Source organism: Gavialis gangeticus, unplaced genomic scaffold (assembly GCF_001723915.1).
Source record: "Gavialis gangeticus isolate Ggan-Ray unplaced genomic scaffold, GavGan_comp1, whole genome shotgun sequence".
NCBI lineage: Eukaryota > Metazoa > Chordata > Crocodylia > Gavialidae > Gavialis > Gavialis gangeticus.
In genome coordinates this window covers 150,402,652-150,421,427 of record NW_017729022.1, presented here as the reverse complement: position 1 = coordinate 150,421,427, position 18,776 = coordinate 150,402,652, and the positions used below count along the sequence as shown (strand labels likewise).

The 18,776-nt window shown below is 44.4% G+C and overlaps 1 protein-coding gene across 1 annotated transcript in view; it reads left to right on the top strand.

The window, feature by feature from the left end:
• RHOQ (ras homolog family member Q) overlaps positions 1 to 18,776 on the top strand; it is a 32,556-nt gene that overhangs the window by 1,111 nt on the left and 12,669 nt on the right. The gene's annotated exons all lie outside the window — the stretch shown is intronic.

Here is an 18,776-nt window from a genome sequence, read left to right as displayed (position 1 = left end):
CCTTTTTTTTTTTTTTAATGATTCCAGCCTAAAGTGTTTTCCAGAGCGTAGCTATTTTCATGGTTGTGTGCACGCATTGAATTATTCAGAGATGTTGGGTTATGTTGGACTGTCTCGCTACATATTGGCGATAATCACTTGCCTCTGCCTCTGCAAAGGCAAGTGAATAAGATGCTGGGTGGAAAAAAAGGAAAAGAATCGCTTAAACTCGTATTCCAAAGTGAAAACAATTGGCTGTGATCCACTTTATTTTTAGTGCTAAATGGCCAGGTCCTCTTGAGTGTTCTTGCCTTGTACCTCATTGGTGACTGAAGTACATGACTATAGGTTTCTGATTGGTGGGCAATGGCATCATCTAATATTATGGGAAGGCATTTTGTCTGATACTGTTTATTACACCATCGCAACACATCACTTTAATTCCTGAAATCCTCACATTGAGTTCAAGCCCTGGCAAAGAAAAGACTTATGTAGTTTGCCTAGATTTGAAATGCTATTTTGATTAATATTCTGACAAGCTTTATATGAAGTCAGGCTGAGATTTGCACTTACCTCCTGTTTTCCTGCACACCAAGTTAGACAGACCTCTAAATTATTGCAGTCCTGATCATCCTTAATTAACACAACTTAAGTAAGGAGGTTTCCAATTAAGGAAAAAAAAATAGAACATGAAAAATGCAGTAGTCTGTCTCAGCCATTGCATTTGTAATCCTGCCTGTTTGGTACCTGACAAAACATCAACTGAATACTTCGGGATAGGCAATTCTACAAACATGACTTCTGTTGTGAAAGGTGTTTTGTGCATGTATGTTTTACCCCCTTACTTGAAATGTGCTTTATTTATTTTAAGTGAAATCATTAGCATTGTTGTACTGGTATTTGCAGATTCTTTTGTTAAGGTGGCAAAAAAGATTGAATAACTTGCAATAGTAGGGCTTTCATAAGCTTACATTAAATACCACCTATCTACAGTTTTGTAGTAAATCGGGAAACTATCTCAGACATGAGAAAGCATGGCATTGTTTGAGGTGGCTTGTCTAAAACAAAATAATTCCCAAGGTGCCAGTTCCTGCTAAGTGCTAAGAGTTTCACAAGGAGTCATTCAGCATGCTACAGGATTGGGCCATATTCATTTAAAACATGTCTGGTATCCTCACAGGAAAGTGGGAAGGTGTTTTCTTTTCTTGGAACATGTTTATGCATTTTTATTCCAAATACATGGCCTTCCAGCCTATTTCACAATGGTGGTTTTTTTTCCCTATAGCAACCATTAAGATAATATAGTCTGATCTGCATAACCTAGCGATTATTCCTGTACATGTTGATTCCTGTATTTATCACAATTAGTGTTTGAACTATGCTATTACTTTGCTTAAGACTTTGCATCAAGACTTAAGCAAAGTAAATATTATCTCGCTCGTACATATTATACCTGTATTGGGCCTGAAATCAATAGGAAACCTCATACTAGCAGAAGGAGCAGATTCCTAGTATTTGAACTACATTCAGATCATGAAGTCATATCTGAAGGATGTGACTTTTACCAGAAAGTGATGTTACATGATTATGATGTCACAAGCTAGTACTGTGCTAATAACCTATAGTCTTTGCTGCTACCTCTGTCTCAAATTAACTATAAGTGAACTGTACCAAACTGCCTTGTAATCAAACTGTAATTAAGCCTCTCCTGTAACATCAAAACTGTAATATGTGGGGCATTATAAAAATCCCAAACATTCAAGAAAATAGCATTTAAGAAAATATTGCTTATTAGCAATCCAAAGTCTCTAAAGGCAGCCTAGGACTACTGGTTTTGTGCATGTCTTAGCTTTATGTGACATCTTAAAGTGCTTGGTCTTAGCTTGTTGCTATTAATGGCAGAGTATGTGTACTTAACTGCGTACAGCCTTATCACAGAGCTCGTCTTGTGGTATCCTATCCTGTCTGTGTATTAGGAGCATACAAATATAGAAACTGAGCCTCCTGTGTCATGCTGTATAGTGAATAGGTGCACCAGTTGATCTATAGCTGATAGGCAAATAGAGGGGCTTCTGTTATATGAGGCAAAGAAGTTAAGTTCTTTGTTCAGACTTTATTGCAGTAAGTTAGGGAAACTATGTTAATTTTTTGAGACCTAGAAATCTTAAACCTAAAACTTGTGAAGGGATGGGATAGTTTCTGTGGAACCCAAGTTCAGGCCAAATTCAGTGACCCTATATTTTTAAATATATAGGAAAGGGTAATAAGGGGGAAACTTTCCTGTCCCACCCCAGATCCATATATAGATCCTATGCTCTTTCTCCGTTTGGAATGAGAGCTCAGCTGCCTTTTCCCTTGCTCTTTCCTATCCCCTTTTCTCTGCTTCCATGGGCTCTGCACATCAGGTCCAGGGTAAGCCCAAAAACGAAGTGGGCTGGAGAGGGAAAGGCAGGTCCCCCTCTCCTGCCACTACAGAGATTCAGAGGAAAAGTAAAAGATCCTAGACGTATGCTGCCTTTGCTACAGAGCACCTTGGGTTGTGGAGGTTCTCTTTAAAAAAGAGGGGAAGGACTTGTCAAGGGCAGCCATAGGTAGGGAAATATCTGGGTGCCAGGCACCAAAGGAGCTGTGCTGATGTAGACACATAAGGTACTGGTGACCACAGCTGCAGATTCCTGTAGGTGTCTGAATGGGTCATCTAGTCCAGTGTTTCTCAACCTTTTTTGTACCAGGATCCATTTGTAAACATCCATGGCCAGTCCCAACCCAGTGAATACTCTGAGTAGAAAACAGCCCCCTGGCCCTCCCGGTGCCCCTCACTCCCAACTCGCTGCCTCCTGCTTCAGGCAGCGAGACTTGTTGCTGTGCAGCCACTGCTGGGACCCCCCTGCCAACTGTGCCACCAGCAGCATGAGGAGTAATGGATGGGGGGTAGGCCACACTGCTCTCACCTCCTCCCGCTGCCAGCCACTCGGGCACCGGGCTCTACCCCGCCACCATGGCCCAGCCACTGCTGCCACCTCCCGCCCACCCCCGGTCCATTACTCCTCACGCTGCTGGTGGCACAGTGGGTGCGGGCAGCAATAACTCTTGCTGCCCTGCTCTGCCCTCCTGTGCTGGGTCCTGCCCGCTGGGTCATGGAGGCAGCTCCTGTCCATGACAGTGTGGCCGGGGTGAAGCTCTGTGTGCACATGCAAATGGCACCCCTTCCTGATCACCTTCTTCCTGCTCCCCACAGCCACAAGCAGCCCCTTGCAGGCTGGAACTCTGCCAGCCTGCAAGGGGAAACCCACAGTTTTCCACACTTTTCTCCTTTAGAGGAGAATCCAGTTGTAAAGTTGGTTTGCACCCCTTTCATATATTCTTGCGACCCACTTTTGGGCTGCAGCCCACAGGTTGAGAAATGCTACTCTAGTCTAGGGTAGGAGGAAGGGTGCAAACTCTTTCCACAGCAGAATGGCTAAAAAGGAACTCCATGACGGGAACCTTGCAGAGAATTCTTGTGCCACGTGCCCCTCCCACAGCCCCAAGTCCAGTGTCTTGGTTCTCTCTGTTGACTCATCAAAAGCAGTTAGCAGATGAACCCTTCTTCCCGGAACTAGCAGAAGACTGAAATGTTATTTTAAAGCTTTGAAGATAATATACCAAAGGAACAAAATAAGTGTTTAAAGCTGTATAGATATGTCTTATGGCAGGGGCGGGCAATTATTTTAGGTGGAGGGCTGCTTAACGAGTTTTGGTGAGCTGTCCAGAGCTGCACGCCTTGACAGTTGCCCCTCCCCCGTGTCGCCATTGTGGGACCAGAAGTCCTGCTGCGAACCCCTGACCTTTGCCACCAGACATCCCTCCCCTTGCCCCCCAGAAATACTTCTTTTGGGAGGGTGGGGGTTGCCATCTTAGAACCAGAAAAAATCCAAATCATACAAACACCTACTATAGTCCATTTCCTGCTTGGTGCAGGGGGCTGGACCTGATGATCTTCTGAGGTCCCTTCTGGCCTTACAATCTATGAATCTGTAACATATGTTAATCTTATTACAAAAAAAATGTTGTTGTGATTTGTTTGCATAGTGTATATAGAGGCGATTGCATAATAATTCAAAAATAAATTCTTAGTCTTGTATTTTGTGGGGGGATGTGGATGTGTAGTGAGAGTGGTGGCTGTGTATGGTAGGGTGTGGGGGTTTGTGAAGGAATCTGGCTGTGTGGGGGGGGCATAGGATATGTTAGGGTTTGTGTATATGTGGGGGGGGTTGTGGGGCAGGGTGTGTGGCATTTGTGGGGTATGAGGGAGCATGGGAGGGGGTGTGGGGATCCTCCCCACACTCCCCCCCATGGCGTAGCAGCAGGAAAGGGTGCTCAGGGCGCAGGTGCCCTGCTGGGCACGGCTCCAGCCAGCGCTGCACATCACGGCGAGGAGTGCAGCCTCCACCAGACCATATATATTGCTGGCACTCTGTGTCACTCACGTGCAGCTGCTGAAATCACCGGGTACTGGAGATAAGCCCCGTGCACTGGACATCTGCACCCTGAGTGCCACTGCCTGCTGCTGCTGCCAGCATTTGCCCAGGCTGTGCACCATGAGGGGAGTGGCTCAAACCTGCTCCCTACTCTCCCTTGAACCCACATGCTGCTCACCTCAGCTCTGTGTTGCATGGGGCTGGTGGCAGCAGCGCAGAGCCTGCATCCAGGGGAGCCCCTGGATACGGGCTCTGCACTGCCACCAGCCCCACACTCCATGCTCCTACCCAGCTGCAGCCCCACCCCTGCCAGATTCCTACCTGCTGCTGGGAGCCAGTAGGAGACTGGGGAAACACAGCAGGTCCCTGGGGGTTGCTACTGCAGCAGCAGCAGCAGCCCAGTGTGGAAGCTGCATGCTGGCTGGGCCCTTCTGCCCACGAGGGTGAGCAAGGCAAAAGGGTATGTTTGGGGCTGTGTGTGCATGTGGGTGCTTTGCTCCCATCCTCATGGGCAGAAGGGCTTGGTGCGGCACAGTTCGTTGGTGGATACTGTGGGCCAGATGAAAGTGTTTGGTGGTGCAGGGGAGTGGGTGGTCATCTCCACTCTGGGTCACTTAGCAACCCCTCCCAGCTTCGGTGGAGGATCAGATGCGGCTCCCAGGTTGAGTAACTGGCCACCCCTAGTATAAACCCTCGGATCTAGCCTGAATAAAAAATGGGTTCAGAGTAAATATGGCATTTTTATTTTTAAAAAAGTATAAAGTTATATTTGTCCCCATTTTGAATCCACAGCACCAAAAGGATTACACACACACACACATCTCTTTCTGTACAGATATCTTTGTGTGTGTGCGCATGTGCATATCTGCTCTCACACATGTCAGTCAGGCTCTCTTCTCACTGAAAACATTCAGGGTCCTGCAGAAAATAGCCAGTACAGCTGCTGGAAAGTGGAAGCTCTTGGAGCCTGTTTAGTTCTGCAGCTGTGGAGGTTAGCTCCTATTCCCAGGAGATGGGTGGGAACCATGCCTTTACAGGGGCTATGCCATGCTAGAGAAGACATTCCACAGCTAATTCTTTGCAGAGGTGGAGTCCATAGCCACTCCAGCTCCCTTGCTCTCTGCAGCCATTTATTGAGGCTGAGGAGAATGGTTTTGATCATCCAAGTTCTGTGAGGCCCTCAGAATTTGTAACTGAAATCTTTTAAATTGCCTGGATTTCCTTCTTCATCTTTCTCTTCAGTCCCTTTCTAGCTGCCTTTCCCTCTCAGAAATATGGAAGTGTACAAATCAGGTGAACATGTGCTGCAGTGCTGTTCATGGATGAGAGAGAGAGAGAGAGAGAGAGAGAGAGAGAGAGAGTCCCCAGCATGTTTGGGGCAAGGTTACTCTGACGGGCTGGATTTCACCAAGAGATTAATGTTAATACCTCCATCATACAGTAAATCTTTGACTTCCTCTGGTAAAATAGCAGGGCTGCTTCTGTCTCCAGAACAGAGGCTGTCCCCCCCTCATTTCCACCTTTAAAAGTCTGTGAACAGAAATGTTGGAGTCCAGTGCAGCAAAAATCTGAGCTCCTCTTCAGTTCCCACTGAAATCAGTAGATGCAGGGGCTGAGCACATTACAGAATCCAGATCTTTGTTCTTCCCGATTCAGATAAAGATGGAGATTTCTATTCTCAGCAGCCTCAACCAGGATCCAGACCCTGTAGGAAAAGACATAGTAAAAGTCTCTGCTTCAACCAAGTCTAAGGCCTTAGTCTTGCAAATGTGAGTATTTCCACTAAAGTCAAAGGCACCTGTTCCCTGTGTTACCTGAAGTCTTGAGGTTGAAAGCACTTTTCATTGTTCAAGTCAACAAGATTTCTAGGTGACTACATTAAACATCTGAGTCATTGGGCTCAAAGACAAAGAGCGGAATTAAGATATTGAGGATGTGTATGAGAGAGGATGAGGGTAATTGTGATAAAGACCTGGCTGCTTAGACTAGCTGTATACAGAATTTGTAGAATAAAATTGATTGTTGCTGCTGTTACTATACTAAAACAGGAGATATTAGTGATATCTATAATCTCTGCTGGCACCTGTCTAAACATTATGAGATGGTCCAGTTTAGCAAGCATTTCTTCTTTCAACATAATAATGACACAATAATGCAGAAATTTGTTTTTCTGTAGTCCAAGACTTTGTGTTGAAAATGGTTGTCCACCCTTACAGCCCAGCTACTTTGAACTGTACCTACAGTCAAGTCATAGGGTTGACTTCAATCCTATAGTACGAAGGCTCACAAGCACGAGGGTTATGGCACTTAATGATCTGTTTCTGCTATTAACTTTATCTCCCACTCCATGCTGCTGGCTGCTACTGTGGCCCTCTTTGTCCATTGTTGGGCAACAAACTATGTATTTTACCCCCTGAGTCCATTGCTAAAGAGCCTCCCAAGAGAGGCTGCCATGTGCAGGTGGTGACGGCTGTCCCCAGTCAGAGCCAGAGGTTTAAAAATCAGATGTGTAGAGATGTATTTAAAGAGAAAATATGCCAGATATTCTGTATGTTAGCTAACTTTCAAAGTTTTTGCAAGGTAATGGACTAATGGCGTAAATACAAATTTATGAATTTTCTGCTGAATCAAACTGAGAGATATGGGGAAGAATGCTTAACCAAAGACAGGTGAGAGCAGGTGTCAGGAACTGAATGATCTGGAGGCTGGATCTTAACGTTTCTGTGAGCTATAAGAACATCTTTATCCCAAGTTTAGAGATGGGAAAGTGAAGATCCAAGACATTAAGAGCTAAATTATCAAAACTGTCCATTAGTAAAGGGTACGATCTAGAGAAATTTAAAACTTGATTTGCAGAGAGTGCCAGGAGTGGACAGTTGCCACTGACCTACATTTTCAGTGCCTCTGAAAATCAGATGATAGCTATCTTAAATTGGGCATTTAAATACACCGAATGCTTTTGAAAATGTAATCCCGAGTGCATTGGCCAAATTTAGAGTAAGTCAATGGCAGAGCTAAGTAAAGAACCACAGCAAAGTAACCCAATGTGAGAGGCCTTCAGTACGTAAATGAGAGTACAAATAAGGTGTCTGGAGCACAATTCTGTAAGCCCTGCTGCTTTAGAAAGAGTGCTGCTGGGCTGAGACTATTTCACACTCACTGTGCAGTCAAGTACAAATTCCCCTTATCTTCGATTAATAATAGCTGGGTGTCCTTGAAGTTGGAACAGATATTCGTTAAACTATATTCTTTATTATTATTTCTCCCAGATTTTAGTGACAGCTATTTAATACTCTTATAAACCTTGCATAAATTAAAGATGATATTGAATGCAAATAGCAATTACTGATTTGTCAGTACAATATTGCCACATTCTTCTTTTTCCTGACTTCATTTTAAAGTATCTCATATATCTGTGCTTGCATTTATTACAGGGCAATCTGCATCTATATCAAGTAAAGGGTCCAATGGGGCTGGGGGTGGCGTGGGTGCTAAGGTGTGTGACTGACACCCCAGAGGTCACAAGTCCAAGTCTATAGCCAGAAGTAGTTATGGCACAGCCCTGTCAGATGCTAACAAATCTGTGAATTTTGCTAAGTACCTTGTTACAACAAGGACATTGAGGAGGGAAAGGTCCAATGATATCAACCTTATTGAAGTGAGTGAAGATGGTCCAGTCTTTCTGATAGAGACCAAACCAGAACCTTGAATATTTCACAGAGGTTTGTAACTGAACTTCCTGATTTTAACTGATTCTTACTTTAGTTGCAAAATGAAAAGTGGTCAGTTTTTTTATACTTCATCTTAATCAGCAGTTTAAAAGACCTCCAATTCATGTGATATCTTTCTAATGATCCCCTGATTCAGTCCCAGACTCTAGTTCTGAACTTCAGCCTAAACTCACCTTGGACCTGAGTTTTGCCTAGTCAGCTCAGGTCTTTTTTCCATAGTTAAACGGCTTAGATTACATTACTTTGCTTCTTGCTGTCCATAGTCGGGTCTGATCCAGAGCTCTTGTATAGTCATCAGGAGTCTTTTCCAGTGATAGTAATGTGCTTTGCACCAGATCCTATGTCAACAGCATATCAACCAAATGGCTATAAAATTTTACTTTGGCAATGCTGATAATGTTGTCAATCCCATGTATTTAGTTGGGGCACTAAAACCCTAAGATTAAAAATGCATTTGGGTTCATTTGTTTTCTAAATTTTCACCCTTTTTAGAGTTCAGATATTCAAGCTTTTCTCCATATCTGCAAAGGCTAAAAACTTACTTTTTGTTTTAAGGTGTGATTCTTATGTATCCAAAGCTTTAAGGAAACTGCCAAAACTTTGAGATTCCTGTCAGCCAAAAGAATTGGCAATGGTGTATTACAGTGTAAATATTAACATTACAATGATGGATCCTTTAAGACAGCTTCAAGACATTTTATATTGTTCAAACTCAAAGCCCAACTTGAATTTTGACAAAAAAATTAAACACCTTATTGAAACATGAAAAAGAATAGTAGTTCAGTAAAAAGGAAAGTCTGTTTCTTATTAATTTGGGTTGGCAATTGAATTACTTGCTTAATGCAAAATGCCTTTGAATACTACACTGACACTTCTAGCAGTTGTGAAAAGGTTGTATCATTTGACTTGCATAGCTACTAAATAATAGTTTTCCTTTAATGTTGTTCTATACAGTATTCATTTTGTTATAGCACAATCAGTAATTCTTCTGGCTACAGCCAACATTTGGTGGTTTGCGTATTAACAAAACAGGTGACTATATATTGTAGAGCAGAGAGACATTTGTCAACATCATACATGAGCACAGTGTTTTATAAATGAATAAAACACAAATACAGATGCCTGCCTCAAGCACTTGCTCTTTAAATTGGGCATAGTGAACTCTGAAAGATCATTAGTGGGTCTCATTGTTAACTGTACATATTGTTGGGTCCCTTCTGGGTTTGATTTTCACTGATATTTCAATATAGTGTCTAGAGTGAGTATTGAGGTAGAAGTAAGAGGTGACATGTTGTATTTTAACGGATAGAAAGTCTGTATGTGCGCATTGGGATAGTGACAAATGGAACAGTGTGTAAAACTTTGGGAAGGGTTTTCAAGTACACTTGGCATTTAAGCTAAAAATTCTCTGTTGAAGTTTTACTGGTATCTTCATTGGGAGCAGATAGGTGGACACTGACCACTTCTGATAAACCATGGTTTCAACAAAAACCCCGTGCAGAAGAACCACAGATACTACCACCCCCTGCTTTTAATTACACAAAGTTTTTTACCGGGATATAAGACCAGTGGCACTAATACCACCACAAGGACTGATCTTATGGAGATTAGGTAAAACTTTAGAATCCTGTCTTTTATAAAGGTGTTTCTTAATGCTGTATCACTGAAAAGAGGAACTTGCTTTTGTTTTTCAGTTGAAAGAGAGAGGCAGGGAGGAAAGACCCTGTCAGATCACTGCGTCATTCTTCCTTCATACAGAGTTCCTACATAGAGGATCTGTCCCATATTGAATGGATGTTGCACTATACTACTTCCTGTCCCATTCCCTCTGGAAAAGATTGCTTGATTGCCATACCCTGCTAAAATGGTGATGGTATACTCAAGGAGCTGTCTTTCCAGAGACCTTTCTCTGTAGGGCATGCAGCCTCCCAGGAGAAAAAGACTGGGAGCTAAATTTCTGCATGTTCTGTCCTCAGCATACCAGCGTTTTGATGAATCACTGGGTGAGCTGCCACTGTAGCAAAATCCATATGAATACATCATAGGTTAAGACCCAAATCGTGCAACCTGTTCTTAGTCAGGCTGGACAGCTATTTGGAGGCAAGGGGGAGTCTTGTGGAGGAATCCTCCCTCACCCTCCGACAACAGAGCAATTATAAAGTAGGCCCTGCTGGCCCAAGTAGCGTCTGCTGGCTCTTTCTGCAGTTCCTTATACGCAGTAAGACTAGAAAATCCACAGAGGAGCCACACAGGAAAATATTCGGGCCTCTCTCATCCTGACTGAGAAAAGTGGGGTTCTGTACTATACAGAGTGGGCATCCCTGTCCCCCAGTATGTATTCCCCACCTCTACATTAGAGAACCACAGTAGTTCCACCAGGAGTGGCAACCTGCCTAGCCACTGCAGAGGTGACTGGTTTGCCCTTATGGGTTAAGTTCATGCCCTCCATAACAGCTTTTCTGTTCACAATCCAGATACACAAGGATGAATCTGGGAACTATCCTGGGGGTTGGCAGGATCAGCTCTTCAAGTTGCTCAGCTCTTCCCAGGGACTGGAATAGTAAATGTGACCTATCTCCACACTTTCTGTAGGTACATACATGTGAAGACATATGTACCTACTGGAGCTGCATAAGAGGCAATGAAGAAACCATAACCCTTCCCTCCAGCCCTTGCAAGTTCTTTCCTCAGAGCCATGCAGAGCTCACCAATAGTAGATGCAGAAGTCACCAGGATTTCTGCATTCCTGATTCACAGCTGCCTCACACAAATGCATTCTGTGACACTGCATTAAAGGAGACTTCTGCAGTCACTTTGTTTATATGTGAATGTGACTGGTTTGCTTCTATTGCTCTAAATACCTTGAAATGCAGTTTAACAGCCTCCTCCGTCCAGCTGGATATTTGTCTCTTTTACAGAGAAGCTATTCAGACATGTAAGCGATCCCACTCTCTTAAGCACTTTGGAATAAAATATAAAAGAAATCACTGTTCCACTCAGCTCTTTCAATGTGTAATTCATACCTGCTCCCAACAATCCTCCTCTTCCTAGTTTGGAGGTGGTTTAGGATTTACTTGTTTCATTTTATAGTACGATAAAAGAGTGAGTGGTTAGCCTGTGTTCTCAGTACCTTTGCTGTTAATCAAAAATAGATACTGGACACACATCAGCACCACTGGGCCTTCCCTTGTGAAGCTCACATTAATCCACTATGCCCTTGGCAACCAGAATAACACCACCTATTCTGCACCCAAAGTGTGCAGGGATGCACACATCCCTAGTAGATGGGATTTGTAGCATGCCTTTTTTCTTACCTCTTATGATATATCAACTGCCCATGTTTGGCATGTGTCAGAAACAATGTTGAAGACTTTAAATTTTGAAGATGACATATATCCAGCACAGTGGGGCCTTGCTTGTGACTGGATTCTCTGGGCACCACCATAGGATTAATATGGTCATCTAACCTAGCTTGACTTTGTCTGCAGTCACTCTCTAGTCATCTGCATGGTCATCAGGCCAGATTCTTCATCCATTTAGGGCCAGGTTGGGGCCTGCATCATGCATCTGCAATATGCATGAGCTGCAGAGCCAGGAGAGCAGCATTCTGGGGCAGATCTTCCCTGTTCCGTGCAGATGGCTAGGGAGTGACTGCAGTCAAAGTCAAGCTAGGTTAGATGAGTCGATACATCAGGGGAAGTAATTTGTGCTTGGTACAGGGCAGTCAGACCACTTCCCCCTTTCCCCTCCCCCTATCCCCAGAGCAAGGGGGAAAAACCAGAAAGTAGTTTGTGACCAGCTGAATCATAGCTATTTCCTGGGCTGCCTCTGGGGCAGGCAGCTGAAAACTGCCACTCAGGGTTTGTGGCAAAGCTGCAATTTGGCTCTTAGCTTGGGGTAACTCCGTCGAAGCCATTGCAATTGTCACCAATTTTCCCTAGGGACGGTGTATGATGGTTTTAGCTTTCTGATGCTTGTGTTGAACACTAAAGATAGTACAGGCCATTTATTTATTGTTTAGCAGCTCTAAAATATCACCCTAACCCTTTTAATATGGAAATCTTCTCAAGGAAGAAAACTATCATCAGCATAACTGTTAGTTAACCTTCAAGGCTAACTTTGAAAGAAGCTGTGAAATGATAAAAGTGAATCGCAGGGATTCCTACTTTAGTGAGGCTTTGTAGACTGTCATTACCATGCACTACTATATTCATGGATTATAATTTAGACCTATAGCAGGGACTTCACTCTTCAGAAGCCAGCTCTAGTATGTATGCATGCTTCTCTGATACCCTTTGAACTGCAGTAATAGTTACCCTTCAATAGATGAAGGTTGGATTCCTCCAGCAGCTTGGCCTGATGTCTATTTTTGGTTTCCCCTCTAAAAGCAGATGGTTCTGAGTGAGAGCCTCCTCTTATGTTTGCTGCTATAAGCCATGAAAGCAACAGATGGTTGCTAATACAGAGATCACAAACCCAGAGTCATCAAGTTGCAGTTTTTCTCCAGAGTGCTGCAAGTTTTATGTTTTTTCAAAACTTCCCATGATATAAAATTATCCAAGTAGACTTTCCCCTTCTCTTTATTAGATTGCATTATTATCACGATTGAAGATTTTAAATTAAAGTCCTCTTTCTGCTGCAATATTGACTGTTTTTATGTGCCAGGAGATGCAAGGTAATGAGAGCTGGATTAGGGTATAATCACTATGGGTGTGTGCTTAGGAGTCATGGGAGCACATGAGAATTACGTCTTTAAACTGATGATTCTAGCTCTCAAAGCTGTCCTGATAAATGGAAAGAGAGAACCAGATATGTTTAGTTTAGTCTAAATCAACAGAAAGCTTGAAGCAATGGTTCTGAGACGCACAAACTTCCTTATGTGTTTCACAGCATGAACTGCAAGACTCTTTTGGGAAGCTCCCCAGTACCACCCCAGCATAGGCCTCTGGGTGTGGCAGGAAGAGAAGGGTGCACTGGGTTGCTTTCCTGCCTTACCAGGGTACAGGGAGGGAACTGCTGATAAATACCCTTCTCCTTGCAAGGCTGATGCCACTCCAGAGGAGGAGGAGAGCAAATCTTTTACTTTCCCTTTAAGTGGGAGTAGGGGCAGTTGCCACCACTGTTTCAACATGGGGATGCAGCCAGGATTCTGGTGCAGTTTGGGTCCTGTATTGACTGAATCTACCCGTCTGAAGTTGTTCCAAAGAAGCACGGCTTACTGCAGGCCTAAAGGGCTGTTCAGGGGAACAGTAGAGTTTAAAATCTATAATAAAATAAGGCTTTTAATAGGTAGAATGTACTAATAATGGCATGCTCCCTTCTTTAGTGCCATGGCTCACAGGGTCTCACAGGTTTGTGACCCCCTGTGAGGCATTCTGATTTTACAGGACAAACTGAAGGACAGAGATTAGCCCCTAACTGCCTAGAGTTCAGTGACTAGTAATGTTTTCTGGCAGGAGGCTAGAATCATCCAGAATGGGGTCTGAGATGGGCCCAGCTGCTTCTCAGCAGACCTACCTCCATCCCCTGCACTGAAGCCCAGAGTGCACTGCTGCAGCACCCTGCCCCTGAATGCCACTGAAGCCATGGCTCTGCAGGCTGGATGCAAAAGCTCTGTTGGTCAGATCCAGCTTGTAGGCTGTAGGCTGTCAGCCGTGGCCTAGTTAGTCAGTGAATGAGCTGGAAAAAGTTTTCCTGTCTTTCAGCCTTCTTCTTTCAAGCAGCAAACCATGCTTGCAACCTCATAGACTCCCATCTCACATTTGTGAAATCAAGCAAAATACTAATTTAGAATTAATTTTACGTGGTATTAACAGAACTCGCCTGAAGTGCACCAGCATTTAGTCTGGCCTGACATTTGAAATAACTACATTAGCTGCAGAACTGCAGGAGAGTCCCTTGCATTACACATCCAAAAGCTTCCTGATACTTTGCCTTTGGGAAAATAAAGGAAGGGCTGGAAAAAGAAAAAAACCATCCAGTTTGGGATGTATTGGAACAAATCTATCTAGGTATCCAAAATGTGAGTGCAGCGAGAAGAAAAATTACTTACCAGCAACTGAAGCTCTTTGAGCCATGTTCCACATAGTCTTATTTACTATGGGCTTGCATACACATCAAGCACTTGAGCTCAGAGTATTTGCTTATCCTAGCAGTATCCATGTATGTGCTCCTGTGCCATACCTGCTCCACATGTATTGCATCAATGGCACAAGTGCTGTGCACTACTCTCTCTACAGTATCCTTTTACAGATTCTAGCATTTCAGGGACTTTGAGGAAGAGGGGAAGAATGGTGGGATGTTAAGTATGCATACAGACAGCTCGTATTGAATAACTCCGTTACTGCCAAGTATGTTTCTCTTTTTCCTTCACGTATCTACCCATACTCACAATCCATTGCAGGTGGTTCCAAAGCAGTTCTGGAGGCAGGTATTACAGTCCTCTATGAACAGTAACAGGACAGCTTTGCAAAATGCATTGCCCACTCCGGAGGCTTTCACTATTGTATAACGTTTGGTGAGGGAGCGTATGAGGTTTCTGGTGACTGTTTTGCAGATGGCTGGAATCAGACTGTGAGTCTGGGCTAGGTCCTTTACTGAAACAGAGGTCTAGGACTTCCTGTTGTCATCTGAGGTACAAAAATAAATTTTTGAATGGCTTCTGTCCAAGAAAACACAGAACAAAGTCTCTGATCTCCCATTCATGCTGTAGAAAGAAGTGCTGGCTGAGGTTTGACTAAAGACCTGGGATATGTGGTACCAAGAGGTGTAGCTGGAGATTGATGGACCAGTTCTTGCTTGTTTTATTGGTGACAGTTGAGAGGAACAAAAAAGGAGGACCTCTTCTGAAAATATTGGCTGAATTTTTCCAAGTGGCAGAGGATGTGTCAGGGTCTCCAGTCAGGTCAGGCCAGGCCAGGCCAGGCTGAGTTCTTGAGCTTCCACACCTGACCTTGGTCCTGGACTAATGCAACTGTCCCATTCTCTGTAAGTAGATTGGCTGTGGGGAGTGCCACTCAGCCCTTTCAAGCACATCTGCAGCCTCAGGCTGCAGGCATACCTTAGCAATAGTCTCAGTCTGCTCTGGCAAGCCTTGCATTTGCAGCTTTGGTTCTCCTGGCTCCTGACTTGGCCCTGATCCTGGATCTTCCCTGGAACTTGGTACTGGCTCTCTGATTTTCCTGACTCAGCTTTGGCTTTTCACTGACCTTGCATTCGGATCTTCCCTGCAACTCAGCACCTGGCTCTCTGGTCCTCCTGGCTTCTGACTTTGGCTTGCACTCCGGACTACATCTCTTGGATCTCCCTGTCAGCTCTCCTGAAGCCTGGTCCCATGTTTCCCACTCCACTGATCCAGACCCTGAACCTGTACCTCCCACCTGACTGACCTTCTGGTTGCCCTTCAGGGTTTACCTGCAAGCCCAGCCATCTATGTCCCAGCTGAATCCTTATAGCACATGGCCAGTATGAGAACAGTTACAAACAGGGTGTTTTCCTGGAGAAGAAGTGGGTTGTAACCAGGTCTTGGCTGACATCAACTGTCAGAAAGGTTCAGGAGACCATAAATATCAGATGGATAGGCAATCCTGGCTTTTATCATCAGCTTGACCTTGACCTGCATGATGAGATCCAGCAAGCACTGAAATAGGGAAGTTGGCTTTGGTTAAATTAGGACCCAAAAACCTTAGCTTATACCTTGCTTATACCTTTTTAAACCTCAGTTCAACTTCTAGGTGTTTTCCATGGGGCCCAGGGACTGGATCACGTCTAGAATGGTTGTAGATTCTCTGTCAACTGTGAGGTAGAGCTGTCCTTTAATGAAGAATCTAAAGAGCGGGATTCTATATTAGTAGTGCAATAAAATATATTTGTATTAAGGCATTTTGGCAATGTGGAAATAGGCAACCTCAAGGTGAAGGAGATACAAGTTTGGCTTATAATCCAAGGAGGAGATTATGTTGGCTGTAGTACATATCTTGAATTTGAGCCGGTAGATGAAGAAACTGAGCTTTCTTAAATCCAAGATAAAGCACTACCTTCCTGTTCTCTTTGGCATTAGGAAGTAACTACTGTAGATCTCCTTCCCTGCTTGTCATAGGATAACACGGGCTAATAAATTCTGGAGTCCCAGGGACAATAGTGCCTGACAGGTAGTACCTGTAACTGCAAAATAGCAAATGAATAACATTTCCTTCCCAGCAAATCCAATCACTTTGTCGTCTTAACTTTCAAGGTGTTATAAAGCAGTTTCACCTTCTTGTTACATGCGGTTAAGCTAAGGAAGAGGGTAGGGTATGTGCAGAAAAATTCACACTCCTGTCAGAGACTCACTATTATTTGCCAACTTTCTTTGTAGTTGGGACAAACATGGTTGTGGTCCCACAGTTCCCTGGCCAGGTCCATTACTACCTCATTGAGGGGTTAGATGATATGTTAGATGTAGACTGTTGTAAAATGTCCAGAAGGCTAGGTGAGGTGTCATCATCAGCCTCCTCCTTTGGACTTTTCAAAGCCTGCACCTCTATTTTATGAGGTTCTGAAAGCTCCTAAAGTTGACTATTGGATGTGCCAAAGGATGGACAGCTACTTCATCAGAATAGGAGGAAGACAGTGGTGAAGGTCTGGAAGTTCCTCCAGTCTCTGAGACGAACGACTGTGTCAGGTGGCTGTTGGATCTGACCTTGGAAACACCTCTTGAATATGGGGCTTGTGACTGGTGCAACCATTGGACCAAAAACCTGGGGGCATTGGGCAGCACTCTGAAGGTTCAGTGCTTTTCTCTGGAGGGGATTCCATGGCTAGGGTAGGGAGAAATGGAACTGTGGTCATCCTTGGATTCTGTACCATCTGCCAATGAGACCTCCATTGTGAAAAGTCCCAGAATTGGAGATGATTCTGTAACCCAAACTGGAGCTGGAATCGATGGATCTGAGATTAGTGCCAGCAGAGCCAAGGAGAGCAGCAGGGAATACAGTTCAAGCTGAACAGTGAGGTCACTCAGTGTAGTGAAATAAGGCAGCATCACAAGGGATGTCAGGACTGCAGATGATTTGGAGTGGTTAAAGGATACTGAGGTGGACCAGCTAGTGCTATGCCCAAATTCCTTGGAGCTGGGGTAGAAGACTGTGCCAGAGTTGGACAGTGCTGGAAGGGATGGTGAGAAATCTTTTGGTCACCTGTTTTCCTGTTTTCCAGATACCTAAACAGTCGATTCTCTAGAACTAGGTGTTAGGGCTGAGACTTTGGTGCTACAGCGTTTCTGAACTTTGGTAGCTTCCACATGGGACCATGAAATCTTAGAAACAGATGAGCAAGCAGAGGGCAACAAACATTTTTGCAATAAACGTCCTAAATGAGGACTTTCCCTTGACTTATCTCTGGGCCTGTGGTCATTGGAGGATTTCTCTAGTACCAATGCCGAGAATAGACTCAAGAGGAAATTTGAGCTCCTGCCTGTACCCAGCCAAATGCTGCACTATGAGGTCTGAGGCTGACACCCTAGACTAACCTCAGAGGTAACCCTGGAGACTAGCTATACAGTCCTTCCAGAATCAGGAAGTGAACAGTTTGCTTATAACATACATGCCAAGGGTTCAAGCTTCCTCTGAGGAACAGAAGCATATACAATGCTGATCCACGGCAGTCATTGACCCAGGAGGGGTATATCATGAAAGCAGGAGACCTGGGGGAAGCCATCATGATGGTTGGGAGTATGGCCTTGTTAGAACAAAGGAAAAAGTGAAATCTCACTTTGGAGACAGAAGCTATGTGGTACAGACAAGGGAAGCCGCAGGCCTTGCTGAAACATACTGGAGACCAAAATAACAATATGAAAACTAAGAAAGAGTAAAATTTAAATAACTTAGAAACAGAACGAAAAAATAAGGTAGAAAAAAAATCAGGTTTCAATAAGCCTCTGTAGGCCAAGTGCACAGAGTGAAATAAACCTCTGTAGGCCAATATCCACATGTGAAATCAGTGTATAAACTCTGGCACATTGTGCTGGAGTTTATTGCTCCTGGGGACTGTGTTCACACATGCGCCCAGGACCACAGTACGTTGAGCTAGGTTGGAGCCGCTCAAGCTGGCAGGGGGCCCAGGGGCCCAGCCTGCCAGTCTGGCATTGCTCCAACCCAGCTCAGTGTGTTGTAGAGGAGCTGGCTGGGGCACCCTTGTGCCCTCCACAAGGGTGCCCCAGCAAGCCTTGACAGCATCTACACATGCATTGCAGCACACTAAGTAATGCCACTGCAGGATAATACTTGTGTTTACAAGTAGTTAACTATGGCCACATTTATCAGTTTACTGTAACCTAATAGGGCTGCATGTGTAGATGCTGAAAATTTACTGCAGAGCTCATTAGGCAACTCCACGGTACAGGCAACCCCCACTTAACGCTGTTTCACTTTGTGCCATTTCGCTATAGCGCTCATTTAAAATTCATACCTGATTTCACTTAGTGCTGAGCCAGTTTCGTTATGGCGCTCAGCAAAGCAGTGGCGGCGCAGTGAGAAATGGTGAGTGGCAGCGAGTGGGCAGGCGGGAATGAGCGCTGGTGCTGCAGGGCCAGGGCAGCAGGAGCGGGGGGCCCGAGATGGAGAGAAGC